The 13142-nt window shown below is 36.3% G+C and overlaps 1 protein-coding gene across 1 annotated transcript in view; it reads left to right on the forward strand.

The window, feature by feature from the left end:
- The window catches only part of LOC103590561 (chromosome unknown open reading frame, human C18orf25), an 89388-nt gene that overhangs the window by 22368 nt on the left and 53878 nt on the right, over positions 1–13142 (forward strand). The gene's annotated exons all lie outside the window — the stretch shown is intronic.

Here is a 13142-nt window from a genome sequence, read left to right on the forward strand (position 1 = left end):
CCGGTCTGTATGTGGGATCCGAACCCTCGGCGGGAGCGCCACCGTGCTCCCAAGCAGCGCACTGCAGCAGTGCGCCACCGGGCCGGCCCTCTTGTCTCTTTTAAATATCTCAAATCTGTCTTAACTGATGTCATGTGATCTCATTTATGGGTAATTTAAGTAATCTATTTATTTGTCAGACATTAAACACTAACTCTTTGAGAGTCACTCTACTGAGTGTTGGGGATACTTAAAACATAGTCCTTGTTTAGGTACTCACAGTTTAGTAGAAGAGAGGTATCTAACAAAAAATGCTGGTATGTGTAAGGTATCCTGGAAGCACATAGTAGGGTGTTTAGCTTTCTCTGGAAAGGTCAGTGAAGACTGGAGGAAACTACACATTGGAGTGTGCATTCATTTACTCAAAAAATATTTGCTTCTTTTGTGCTAAGCAGTGGGCTTGATGATGGGAGCAGTATGACAGACGACATGGCAGACAGTGTCCGTGCTGTTATGAGCTTAGGGACTAGTGGGAAACAGATATGATACAAGTAATGAAGTACATTAATTACAGTTTCATAAGTGTTATGAGGGAGGAAAATAGTATCTCATGACAGCTGAACCTGTGACCTTGGTGTTCTAAGGCTGTGCTCTATCTAACCAGCTGAGCAAACTGGCCAGCCCCTTTTATTTCTAACTTATTGAGAATTTTTGTCTGAATGAGTGTTACGCTTGGTCATATGCTTTTCCTGCATATATTGAAAATATGTGGTATTTACCCTTTTACTTATATGTTATGTAACACTGATTTTCTGGTGTTAAAGCAGTGTTATATTCATGGAATAAATACCACTTCATCACGGTGTATAATCCTTTTTCTATGTTTTATAAGTTGCTGGATTTGGTTTCCTAATATTTTGTTAGGAATTTTTGTATCTATCTTCATGAGGGTTATCTATAGTTTTCTGGCTTTCATATCAGAGTAACATTGGCTTCAAGTGAATTAGGGAATTATCTCTTTATTTTCTATTTTCTGAAAGCATTTGTGAAGGATTGGTATTATTTCCTCTTTAATTATTTGATAGCGTTTTCCAGGGATGCCATCTAGGCATGGGCTTTTCTTAGAGGGAAGATCTTAAATTATTAATTTAATGTCTTTACTTGTTACAGGGCTATTTAGATTTTCTGTTTCTTCCTGAGTCAGTTTCTGTAGTTTGTGTCTTTTTAGGAATTTGTTCATTACCCTTTATCAAATTTTTTTTAACATGAAATTCTTCATAATATTTCTTTATACTCCCTTTAACTTTTGTAAATTTGGTAGTCATGTTCCTTTGTTCTCTGTTTTGGTTATTTGTGTCTTTTCTCTCTCTTTTTTTTTTACTTTGAGTCGTGTAGCTGACTAAAGGTTTGTCATTTTTGTTGATCTTTTCAAGCGAAATTTTATAAATGAAAATTTTGGCTTAATTGTTTTTCTCTAAGTTCACTTGATTTCTGATCCTTAGTATTCTAGTATTTAGTATCTTTAGTATTTCCTTTCTTTTGCTTGCTTTGAGTTTTGCTCTTCTTTTTCTAATTTAAGCTAAAAGCCGTGGTTATTGATTTGGGACATTTCTAATTTTCTGATAAAAGCATTTAAAGCTATAAATTTTCTTCTAAGCACTACTTTAGCTTCAGCTTATAAATTTGGGTATGACGTTTTAATTTTTTTGGAATAATTTCTAATTTCCATTTTGATTTCTTTGATCATTATATTACTTAGAAGTGTGGTGTTTAATATCCATATGTTTGGGGATTTCCTGCATGTCTTTCTGTTGTTAATTTCTAAGCTAATTTTTTTTGTTGGGAATATACTTCATATGATTTCAGTCCATTTAAATTTATTCAGATTGTTTTGTGGCCTAATGTATGGTCTATCCCGGAGAATGTTCCATATGTGCTTGAGAAGAAAGTGCATTCTGCAGTCATTGGATGCAGTATTCTGTATGTTATATGGGTTGAGTTGGTTGGTAGGTCCAAATCTTCTATATTCCTGTTGATTTTCTGTGTAGCTTGATCCATTTAGAATGGGATATTGAAATCTGCAATTATTAGTGTTGAATTTTCTCTGTCCTGTCAGTTTTTGCTACATGTATTTTGAGGCACTGTTAAGTGTATGTGCATTTATAAGTGTATATACATTTATACCTTTTATATCTTCTTTATAAAATGTTCCTCTTTCACTCTAGAATATTTCCTTTCTTAAAATATGATGATATAGACATTTCAGCTGTCCTGTGGTTGTTATTTGCATAGAATGTATTTTTTCGGTTCTTTTATTTCAGCCTGTTGTGTGTTTCTCATAGACAGCATAGAGTTGGATCATCTTTTATCCAGTCTTAGAATCTTTGCCTTTTGATTGGGATGTTTAGGCTATTCACATTTAATGTAATTATTAATATGGTTGTATTTACATTTACTATTTTGTTATTTATTTTCTAGTGTTTCATATTTTTATTGTTGTTGTTCCTCTGTACCTCCTTTGCTGCCTGTTTTGGGGATTAGTTTTTTAACTATATTTTTTGAGTTATTTTCTCAGTGATTACTCTAGGGATTGTATTTGTGTCTTCATTTATCACAGTCATTTTCAAGTGAATACTTCATTCTAATAAAATATAGAAACACTGTTTCAGTATAGCTTTGTCTCCTCACTTCTTTTTTATGCTATTATCTTCATGTGTGTTGCATGTATATATATTATAAACTTAAATAATGCAGTGTTATAATTATTGCTTTCTACAATCTTATATTTTTAAAAAGAAGGTAAGAGAGGAAATAAGAAATTACTTAATGACTCTTTCAGTGCACATATTTACCACTTTTTGTTGTCATTATTTCTTTTTGTAGATTTGAGTAGCAGTGTAGCGTCACTTCCTTTCAGCCTAAATATTTCCTTTTGTATTTCTTGTAAAGCATGTCTGCTACCAGGGAAATCTCTTAGTCTTTTAGCCAGGAATTTTGTTGTTGTTGTTTGGTCTTCATTTTGAAAGAATAGTTTTGCTGAATATATAGTTCTTGGTTAACAGTTTTTTCTCCCACCACTTCAAATATGTTGTTCCAGTACCTTCTGACCTTCAGTGTTTCAGACAAAAAATCAACTAAATTGTTTTTTTCACATGAGTTATTAATTTTTTTTGCAGCTTTCAGGATTTTTCTTTTTCTTTCACTTGTTTGGACTGATTTGTTTATGTGGGTCTCTGTGTGTTTATACAACTAAATTGTTTTTTTCACATGAGTTATTAATTTTTTTTGCAGCTTTCAAGATTTTTCTTTTTCTTTCACTTGTTTGGACTGATTTGTTTATGTGGGTCTCTGTGTGTTTATCCTACTTGAGATTTGTTGAGCTTCTTGGTATGTGGATTCATGTTTCATGAAATTTACAGAAAGTTTTGTACTATTGTTTTTTCAAATACTTTTTCTGTCTTATTCTCTGTTTGGGATTCCCGTTAAACTTATGTTGGTATTCTGGATGTTGTTCCATAAGTCTCTGAGGCTCTGTTCATTTTTCTTTCATCTTTTTTCTCTCTGTTCTTCAGATTGGGCAGGTTCTTCTTTTTTTTTATTTTTTCCTTTTTTTTTCTCTTTTTTACTGACCGGTAACGGGATTGCAACCCTTGGTGTCGCGCCTGCACCGGGGACTGGCAACTGGATCGCAACCCTCAGTGTTGCGCCCGCACCTCGCTCAGCCAGTGAGCGGGAACTGGTCTCCACATGGGATCCGAACCATTGGCGGGAGCGCCACCACACTTCCCAAGCGGCGCACTCTCCAGTGCTTCACCGTGCCGGCCCAGATTGGGTAGGTTCTATTGATCCCTCTTCATGTTCACTGATTCTTCTGCAGTACTGAAATTGCTGAGCCCTCATAGTGAGTTTTTCATTTTAGTTTTTGCACTTTTCAACTGCAGAATGTCTATTTGGTCCTCTTTTAATAATTCCTGTCTCTTTATTGATTGTTGTCATACTTTAATTTTAAAAATATATCTTCCTTTAGTTCTTTGAATATATTTAAAATTGCTCTTTTGAAGTCTTTGCTAAGTCCAGCATTTGAGGACTCTCATTTTTTTTCTGATTACTTTTTTCTTCTATGTATGGGTCACAGTTTCCTGTTTCCTTGCAAGTCTCTTAATTTTTTTGTTGAAAACTGGGCATTTTAGGTAATTTATTGTAGCAACTTTGGATTTTGATTGTTTTTTCCCTTTGAAAGTGTTGTTGCTGTTTCTTCGATTAGATAATTGGGATAAATCTGTGAAATCTATCTCTCCTAAAGTGTTATAGTTACTGTTATTTCTGCTCAATTGTTTTGTTTTTCCTTTCCTTTCTTGTTAATTTTTTTGCTGTTTTTCTGTTTTTTGTTTTTGTTTCAGTTGCTGGCTCGTATGGGAATCTGAACCCTTGACCTTGGTGTTACCAACACTATGCTCTAACCAAGTGAGCTAACCAGCCAGCCTTGTTTTTAATTTTAAGCTTGGCTTTCTAGCAGTTGCTTCTGTCATTTCTAACATAGCTTACCGGTTAGCTAATGATTGGACAGAGGTTATGCTCAAATACCTGGAGCCAGCAAAGCTTTTCATTCTCTCCTGATACATCTGTGTGTGGATAGGGCGTTTTAATGTTCAGGCCTTTTTCAAATCTGCCTTGGGCTTTTACTTTCTGAGATGCTTTTGGCGTCTCCTCTGCATTATCAAGCCTCCTTTGCCAAGAATATGCTTGACCCATTCACAACCCTATCTGTAGGCTAGTAGAGCCCTTGGCTACCCGTTTGCTGCTGAGATTGTCAGTTACACCTATAATGCTGGATCTAGGTGTGGCCTACTTCTCTGAATTGCACACCTGTAGTTCCTCAAGACCTACCTGACCTTAGCAGAACTACTGAGTTGGGAGGTGGGAAGGGCTCCAGGCAAGAACGCAAACTCCCACTGGTCTTAACCAAAATTTAGTAGTTTTCCAAGCATAAAAACTTCTGTTTTTTATGCTTTTGATTGATTTCCAGAACACTGAAATGGTTCTTTTTGTCAATTTTGTCTTGTTTTACAGTAACATTTTCGAGAGAGGATTTGTTGACCCTGTCTATCACTTGCCCATAGCCAGAAGTTCTGCCCTACCAGTATTTTTGAATCCCTGTACACTAATAATCTATCACACCTCCTCCACCCAGAGGTAACCACTGTCTTGATATATTGGTAACCATTCCTTTGCTTTTTAAAGTAGTTTTTTTTTTTTTTTTGTCTTTTTCTTGTGACCGGCCTCACCGAGCTCAGCCAGTGAGTGCACCGGCCATCCCTATATAGGATCCGAACCCACGGTGGGAGCGCTGCTGCGCTCCCAGCGCCACACTCTCCCAAGTGTGCCACGGGGTTGGCCCTAAAGTAGTTTTATTGTACAACTAAGTATCCATATATAATGTGTTATTTTATTTTTTTCTGGTTTTGAACTTTATATAAATCATTGAGTGATACTGTAAGGTTTTTTGAAATTTGTCTTTTTTTTTTTTTTTGCTTACTATTGTTTTTGAGATTCATCAATGTTTATGTGATTGTCCTTTGTTTGTTTCACTGTTACATGCTTCTTCATTGTAGGAATGTACCACAATTTTTTTTTGCTTACTATTGTTTTTGAGATTCATCAATGTTGATGTGATTGTCCTTTGTTTGTTTCACTGTTACATGCTTCTTCATTGTAGGAATGTACCACAATTTATTTTTACATTCTACTGTTTGTAGATGTTTATTTTTGTTTTGTCTGTCACAACACAATGCTGCTATGAACAATCTTGTAATTGTGTATGAGTTTCTGTAGATAGTATGTTTCAAGCTTCCTATTGGTTGTGAAATTAATTTACTGAGTCATGATCGGCACTAATTTTCTTAAATATATAAAATGGAAAAGAAAATACCGAGTGCATCACATATACAAGGGCAAGTTTTTGTCTCATGAATGTTACCAGAAGAAGCCTCAAACTTCTAGGTTACCCCTTATTTCCCGCACTCCAGTCTCCAGAAAGAACTGAACATTTCCTATTCTATTTCTTCCCCTCCTTCTCCACTACTTCACCCTCTGGAGTTCATGTTCATTATCAGCAAGATCAGCAATGTTGAAACCCTCTTCAGAACTTTTCTTTTACTTTTTTATACTAATGGTGACCTGGTTTTCCCCTGAGGACACTGCTTGACCTTGCAAGTGGTGGCTGTATTTTTTCTCCTGTAGTCCTCATCTGTTCTGGCTTGAAGGAGGAGGAATAAGTAGTTTCCTTGTTCCTCATTACCATTTTTCTGATAATTTTTCTTCTTAAAAAAAAAGAAACCCTGCTTTGAATATTATGACATCGGAATATCTCTCTAGTCATGCGTTGCATAACAAAGGGTCTACATTCTGAGAAATGCATTGTTAGATGATTTTGTTGTTATACGAACTTCTTAGAGTGTACTTAGACAAACCTAAATATTATAGCCTAATACACACCTAGTCTGTTGCTCCAGCCACCATCGTATATGTGGTCTGTCATTGACCAAAGTACTGTTGTGTGGTGCATCACTGTGTTTACATCTGTATTACTGTCATCTGTTGATGGTTGATCCCTTTATTGCCACAATTTTTGTTCCTTGTTTAGTGTCATTTTTACTCTTAATTGGTGATTTCAACATACACATAGATGGTCCTTCTGACACTGCCCACTCAGTTCTGTGAACAAATTTCCCACAATGATTTGTCCACCACCGTACCTCAGCCACCTACTTTCATGGTTGTACTCTAACCAGTGCTTTTTGGAGTACGCATTGTGACATAGCAGTGTATTTTTATTTCCAATCCACCATTGATTGATTCTTTTATAAAATACAGTAAAAATCAATTACTAGGAAATTGAAATGCTGTTTTGTTGTAACATCAATATCAAATTGTTGTAAGTTTTTAATGAACTACTCTTTTTTTTTTTTTTTTTCTTTTTCCGTGTCCGGCAACGGATCGCAACCCTCAGTGTTGCCCCCGTACCGGACCGGGGACCGGCAACGGGATCGCAACCCTCAGTGTTGCTTCCCGCGCCTCGCTCAGCCAGTGAGCGGGGACCGGTCCGTATGTGGGATCCGAACCCTCGGGCGGGAGTGCCGCCGCGCTTCCCAAGCGGCGCACTATCCAGTGCGCCACTGGGCTGGCCCTTTAATGAACTACTCTTAATTACTATACTTCTTTCATTGCAAAGGGACAGTCATTCACAGACAACACTTTGAGTAGCATTCTTTAGATCCTGTAGTTTACCAGTAACTATAACCCTTTCATAATCTGTTTCATTCCCAGAACTTTTGAATTGTTTTTGCAGCTTATTCTCTATAGTACCCTGATTCCAACATTCTTTGACTCCACTGGTATGTCCATTTCTTTGGTCTTACCACATTTTCACTGCCTTGTACCTTCTTGATGTGATCATTAACATCATTTCATTGCACACAATCTTGCTTCTATTTAAAAAAAAATTACAGGAGGCCATTGTTTTGGACTAAGTTTCTGCACTAGGCCCCAAAAGACCAGACTAAAAATAAAAATGGAGTCACCCGTACTAAGTTCCCTAGTCACTTAGATTGTGGTATGACCTTCCCAGAAATCAGGAGAAAGAGATAACAACCAGTTTCCCAAACAGGCCAGTTTAAATCTTCAGTAGGTATGTGAAGTTTTCTCCGCCTTAATTCTTACACAGAAGAGATAGTGTGAAGTAGCCTGATGTTAACTAGTCAGTTGTTTTCCCATTGTTCTGTCTCTTTGTTCCCACCTTATAAGGAAAGTAACTTTGAAATGACCAGTCTGCTTTCTGTTCTTTGTTTCTGCTTTCTTTAGCCTTTTCTGTCTGTAAAACTAACCTCCTCTACTCGGCTCATTGGATCACTTATTCCATTTTATGGAATGAAGTGTTGCACGATTCTAGAATCTCAGAAAAGCCAACTGAGATCTTTAAATTTGTTGGGATTTTGTCCTTTGACAGTTCTTTCTTGCTTTGTTCTACTTGCTTGGCAGAGCTATAGTTTCAGTTAAATCTGACTTCTACCTCCTCTGCACTTGGATTTATACATCTGAACTTGAAAGGAGAAGAACACATCCATGTGTACCAGTCTTTAAGTTCATGGCTACAGCTTTTACTGTGGGCCCTTACTATTGCCTGGAAATCATATTATACTGTACTAGTTATACTTCCCACTTTCCTACTACCATTTTACACCTGGTTCTCTGATCAGCCTCAACACCACCTCATTCATCAGTTACTTTTAACTCATGACCTTGCTTTCTACTTCCTTGAGAAATTTGCAGTCCAAAGAGAACTTTCACAGATTCCCATTAGTTTATCATTATGCTATGCAAAATTAGAATGATGCCTTTTGCTTCCATAATAGTATTTGCCTTAAGGTCTGTTTTGCTTGTTACATATGGAGATAAATCCAGTGTGGTGGGGGTTGGATATATGATTTTCTCTTTTTTCCTTTGAAACTGCTATGTGTCCTTTTATATGGGTGGTGGACATTAAGCAATTATACAGTTACTTAACTACAATTGTATACAGTGCTGTAAAGGAAGATAGGGTGGGTTACATGCATATAATACGGTAATATTAGTCTGTAATATTATCAAAGACTAATAATATTATGGGCCAGCCTATGGCTCACTTGGGAGATTGTGGTGCTGATAACACCAAGGCCACGGGTTCGGATCCCTATATAGGGATGGCTGGTTCACTCACTTGGGAGATTGTGGTGCTGATAACACCAAGGCCATGGGTTCGGATCCCTATATAGGGATGGCTGGTTCACTCACCTGGGAGAGCATGGTGCTGACAACACCAAGTCAAGGGTTAAAATCTCCTTACTGGTTATCTTTAAAAAAAAAAAATAGTAATAATAATATTAGTATGTGGTATTACCAAAAGCTGCCTTGATGAAGTAGTATTTATTCTGATTTCTGCAAAGAGTTGTCAGCAAGAGGGCAGGCACAAAGAATGAAAGACCAGAGATATGAAAAAACTCTGTGTATGTGAACATTCTTTGTAGTTGGAGAGAGCTAGTGTGTGAGTGGCCCAAGATGAAACTGGAGAGGTGGGCAGGGATTTTGAGCAGGAGAGAGCAATCATACTTTCCCCCTTAAGTTTGTTTTAATGGTCCCTACATTATTTGGAAATTGAGCATTGTGAATTGTTCATTTTGACTCTGTATAAGTTATAGTACTCAGCAGTTCTATTCTCTGTCAGATTCTCTGTAGCAGATATTATAACCCTTTTCCATTTTTTTATAAACTTCCAAAACCTACTTTTCTTTTCACCTCATATTAAGATGGAGAAGTGACATGAGATGAACTCCCTCAACTTTTCTCCTCCAGATTTTCATTGTATTTTCATCTTCTGTTGTCTTAGTTTCTTAAAGATTATAAAGACTAACAAGTAAGTGCACTTTCATTGTCCAGAATTAACAGGCTAGTTTTTTAGATTATTGCATATCATCCTTCTTTAAGGGAAGAGAAAAACTTCAGATAAAGATAAAGTTGTCTTTAACTATTCTCCTCTTGATCATCCTTCCTCCTCACCCCACCTTTCTAGGGCATTTAAAAAACACTTTCTCATGTAGAGATGTCATATGGGCATTGAAAAACTATTATTCTGCCAGCTCTATGGAGTACAGGTTGGTGGATAGGAACAAGATATGGGGAGAAGATATGATTGTTAATACTTCCATTGAGAAATAAAAGATGGGGATTGTGTCTAAAGTGGTGACAGTAGAGGTGGAGAATATTGGACAGGGTAGAAAACTATTAAGGAGGTAGGATTGTTAGGAATTAGTAAATGATGGCATGCAGTGAGTAAAAGAGGAAGACACTGTCAAGGGTAATCCTCAGAATTTTAACATGAATAACTGAAATAAATGGCAATAGTGGTGCTATTTCCTGATATTAAGGAGGTAGGATTGTTAGGAATTAGTAGATGATGGCATGCAGTGAGTAAAAGAGGAAGACACTGTCAAGGATAATCCTCAGAATTTTAACATGAATAACTGAAATAAATGGCAATAGTGGTGCTATTTCCTGAGCTACAGAAAGGTAGAGAAGGAGCAGAGTGGGGTAGGTGAGAGATGACTAATTTGGTTTTGGATATGATGAAATTATGGTGCCTTTGTGAAATCCAAATGCACATGTCAACTGGATAGTTGAGTGGACTGGTGGTAGAGCTCAGAGAAGGTCTGAGCTGGAGAAACAAATTTACTAGTGTAGGGGTGGTATTGGAAAATATGGGTTTAGAAGAGCTTACTTTGGTGGATGGGAAAAGGACCTAGCTAGTTCTAGGACTAAATCTTGAGGTTTGGTAGAGGAAGTGAAGCCTACAAAGTTTTTAGTACTTCACTGTAAATTCAATGTGAACGTTAACCCAGAGGGTTGAGAGCCTTTTATCCCATTTATATGGTGCAATTCCCATTTGACAATTTTATCATTTTTCCACTGCCAGCTACTTGACTACCCCTACCAGAAAAATTTATTTTTTCCCCCTGACCGAAAACAATATATGCAGTTAAATAATCTGATTGTTTGGAAAGATTAATCTTTATGTATGACATAAATGTTTAGGGCACTTTGTTATTATTCCACTTTCTATGACTTTTTATTCCTGTATTTAATTAGTTATAACAAAATTCCACTATAGTAGGAAAGCCTAATAGAATTTGCTGACTAAATTTGACCCAAATAGTTGTCTGGTGTCATGGCCAGAAAAAACACAACTCCCTTTTCTTCAGAAGACTTTTATTTTGGAGTGCAGTTTTGAATAGGTAATACTTGTATATAATACAAAATTCAAGAGGTACAGAACTGCATGCAATACAAAGTCTTCTACTGCTATTCCCTCATTCACTTTCTTTCCTTCCCAAGGCAGGAAGAATTCTAAAGTATCCTTCCAGACATTCTTTGCATCTATAAACTCATAAATATGATTTTGTTCTTTATTTACACAGGTGGTATAAAGTATCTTTTTGGTTGGTTTACCTTTTGTTCCTGTTTGTGGCTGACACCAGTCTTTTGTGGTTGATTTGGGCATATTTAAATGGTTTTGATGGCAGTACTGGTTACTTATTTAGGCAACAGAAATTTAAAACTCAGTTAATACTTAAATTTAAGGAACTTGAAAGATAATCATTTGATTGGTGTACCATATTGAAAGTTATTGATATTGTCATGTTTTCTTACAAGGAAGAAAAGTAGATTCATTTGTGCTACTACCCACACAACTTATTTCCTGAAGAAACAAGTTTTATGGTCACTTTAGCAAATTTACTTTTCATCCTGCTGTTGTATTATGAACTTTGTAAAGATCGAATGCCTTCTTTCAGAAATTAGAGACGTTTGATGCTTATGCTTTATGGCTGATATTAACTTCCAGTATATTTCTGAGATACTTCAAGAAAAATCTTTTCTTGAGTATATAACTTCATACTAAAAAATCAATTTTCATTTTTATTCAGTTGAAAAACTTTGGGTTTGTTCCTCATACTAGGGGTATTTTATATCTACAAATATTTTATTTCATGTTTATATTGCCAGTGTGCTTCATTTATGATGCTTTGTTCGTTGGTTTTAACTTTTACTCCCTCTGTTGGCTTTCAGTGGTGTTACATTCTTTTTGGAATAATGTTAGGAAAAACATTTATGCTTATTTTCATTTAACTAAAAAATTAGTAATGATGCAAATATGCTTATGAAGTAGGCTACACATGGATTGTTTTAAATTAATATATGTTCCAGTGGCCATGAATATTCTTGTTTTCATGAATGTGTTAAGGAAACTATCAGAATGTTTTATCAGCAACTGAGAACAGGACTGTGAAAAACAGGCATATAGAATACTCTTGTTTGTATTAAGTAAAAAGTAGGCTTGCCATGTTAGATCAATAAAAAAGGATTTTTTTCAGGTATCTTCTAGTTTTTGTCCACCATAGATTGAACCATCAGGTAACTTCATTGAGTGAACTGATGGGGGTGCCATATTGTACCTGCCTAGCATACCATGTAGATTAATATTTGTGTCTGTCTGTGACCTGTGGGACATTATATTAGTTGCCTTCTGGAACATCACAAGTACAGGGCTAGTTATTTACTTGCCTTGCACATTCTTAGCATCCTCTGAAAAACCACCAGTTAATGAAGTTTGCACAGTATAGGTCACAAACTCTTGTGGTTAATGATTATGTCCTGTTCCTCCATGAGTAATTGGAGTTGTATCATTCATGGTGGTGGTGAGGGTGTTGGGTTCTAAATTTAGCATATAAAGTGTATGTAGGGTGTTTTAGCTTAGGTCATTTATAGAGTAAGTTTTCTGGGTTCACAGAGTAGTTGAACTGTGTTTAGTGGCCATTGTTTATGAAACACGACATCTGCTTAGCATAAGGAGAGGTATGTGGGAACTAGGAAGGACTGAGGGAACAGCAGATTCCAGCCTTTCATCTTAGTGCTCTTCTAGAGCAACTCCTTTTGAGGGGAACACAGACAGGTTTGATATATCATTATTTTGGTTGCTCATTTGCCAAATGCACATATAGTTAATTGTTTTTTCTATTTCTGTGAAGAATGCCATTGGTATTTTGATAGGGGTCACATTGAATGTGCAGATTGCTTTGGGTATTAAGGACATTTTGGTGATGTTAATTCTTCTGACTCATGAACATGGGATATTTTTCCATTGATTTGTGTCCTCTTCAGTTTTTTTTTCAGCAATGTTTTATAGTTTTCATTATAGAGGTCTTTTACCTGCTTGGTTAAGTTTACTCCTAGGTATTTCATTTTTTGGTAGCTATTGTGAATGAGATTACATTCTTGATTCCTTCTATGGCTATTGCATTGTTGGCATATAGGAAGTCTATTGATTTTTGTGTTGATTTTGTATCCTGCCACTTTATTGATCTCATTTATTAGTTCTAGTAATTTTTTGGTGGAGTCCTCAGGGTTTTCTCTGTATAAGATCATGTCATCTGCAAGTAGGGATAGTTTGACTTACTCCTTTCCAATTTGAATGCCCTTTATTTATTTATTATTTTTGTCTTTTTTCGTGTCCGGCAACGGATCGCAACCCTCAGTGTCGCGCCCGTACTGGACCGGGACCGGCAACGGGATCGCAA

Source organism: Galeopterus variegatus, unplaced genomic scaffold (genome assembly GCF_000696425.1).
Source record: "Galeopterus variegatus unplaced genomic scaffold, G_variegatus-3.0.2 Scaffold839, whole genome shotgun sequence".
Taxonomy (NCBI): Eukaryota; Metazoa; Chordata; class Mammalia; order Dermoptera; family Cynocephalidae; genus Galeopterus; species Galeopterus variegatus.